Raw genomic sequence first — 2102 nt, 5'->3', positions numbered from 1 at the left:
TTGTTTTGTGTTTAGTACTGTGATTTAGTTAGTTTAGAACTTAACTTAATTTCATATCTGTTATAAAGTAGAAAATCTTGCTAGCTTAGATCTTAAACTTGAAATTTAGAAACTGCTGCCCTACATTTTTCTTTTGTCATGTTAGTGTGTTATTTGCTTTTATACCCGCTGCTTAGAAGTCTATTGAATCTCTACATGTTAAAATAAAATAAAATATAGAAAATTTGATCAAAAAAAAATTTTAATTTTACTCATGTCTTTAGTTTTATACTTGTATAATTAAGATGTAAAAATTCCTGTTAGTATGTTATATCAGTTTTCATTTCCTGCCTATATAATTATGTAATGCTAGACTGTTTAATCTGTTAAAAATTTAAGTTTGGGGGGATGAAAAATATTTTCAAAACTGAAATTTTATTCGTTCTCAAATGTACTACAAGTGAATTTGATTTTAAAAGAATATGATTATGTATATGAAGTTATATTAGGGAAGTAAAATTTGATTTTAGAAATGAGCAAGAAAATTTAGTTAAAATTTTAAGTAATGAAGAAAAACTTTAAGTTAAAAATTTTTAGTGTAGAAAATGATTAATATAAATGACTATCTTTAGTAAGAGAAATTGTATTTTTGAAAAATTTAGATAATTTTAACTTTTATTTTTAATACTTGAATTTCTTTTATTAAAATGATTTTCAAAACTATCATTATATTTATAAGTAAAAGTTTTATATCAAGACTTTACTTTAGGAAAGGAGAAGTGGAATTCAAAATCATTAAAGACCTATCCAGATATAGTAATCATTGCCTGAAAAAGAAAAAAAGGAAAAAAAAAGAAAAAGAAGAAGAAAAAGAGAAAAAAGAAAAAGAAAAAGAAAAGAAAAAGAAATGAAAGAAAAAGAAAAGAAATGCAAGGGAGGAGGAGCTTGAGGGTTAGTGCTTAAATAAAAATTGGTTATGCATTTAATCTTTTGAAAGTATAAGACTTGATAAAATCATAAGCATATAAATATAATATAATAAGTAAAATTGTTCTTAATAAAAATTTTTATGTAGAAAAAATAAAAAAAACTAAATTCTAAATTTAGAGAACTTACAATATTTCTGAATTAGATAGGAACTCATATTTTCATAGTTCTTAACATTAAAAATTTTCGAACTTTAAGTTGGTCTCATTTACTAATTATTTTTTTCTAAATTGGACTACTATATTTCTAAAATCTAAATTTTAGTAACTTCTAAGGAAACTCATATACATATCATACATATTTGATTTTTAAAGATTGAAGTGTCACTTAAGGACAAATAACATTTTAAGTTTGGGAGATTTTGATACCCCTAAAATATATAGTGTTTTTAAACACATTCTTATACATATTTTTGAGATATTATGCTTTAATGGAAGATATTTTTGTGTTTTTCTTGCAGATACAAGTAAAAATAGAAAAAATGCTTAAAGGAGTGAAAAAGGATCAAATTTGGAAGCAAAAAGGTGAAAAATTATGCAAAAGAGTTTTGGCGCCTAAGCGTCAGATCCTGCGCTTAAGCACCGGTTAAACAGAGAAGGTTGCGCCTAAGGGTCGAGACCCACGCTTAAGTCCCTGTGGCAGTTACTAGACGAGTAAAATCAGTTTTCATAAATTTCAAAGAGGTTTTTGAGGCACCATTGGCTTAATAGGTGGTTGTAACCAGCATGGACAAAAATTATCATAAAAGGATGTCTCTCTTGGGCAAATACATCAAATCAAGACACATTTTGAAGAGATCCCAAGGTATCTCTTGAAAAACTATAAAAGAAAGAAGAGAGGACTTAGAAAAGGGTCCTGAAAATATTGGCAAGTTTTGAAAGTTTCTCTCTAGGGAGTTAGTTCGGAGAGATTTTCAGGAACCACTTTTTTATTTACTTTATACTTTTATTATTTTGTTTTGATTGATTGTAAAAGAGAAGAGATTCAAAGGAACTTTAAGTGTTTGGTGGAGGACTTGAGATAAGTTTTTATCTTTTTATTTTAGACTACTTTTGGTTTTAATCAAGACTTGTTGTTGGTTTGACAATGATTTCTTCTTTTAAACTAAAGTGTGGTTTTGTTTTCTCCATGGATTC

Source organism: Phalaenopsis equestris, unplaced genomic scaffold (genome assembly GCF_001263595.1).
Source record: "Phalaenopsis equestris unplaced genomic scaffold, ASM126359v1 Scaffold222428, whole genome shotgun sequence".
Classification (NCBI taxonomy): Eukaryota; Viridiplantae; Streptophyta; class Magnoliopsida; order Asparagales; family Orchidaceae; genus Phalaenopsis; species Phalaenopsis equestris.
The sequence above is the reverse complement of the archived record's forward strand: the minus strand, read 5'-3'. Positions refer to the sequence as shown.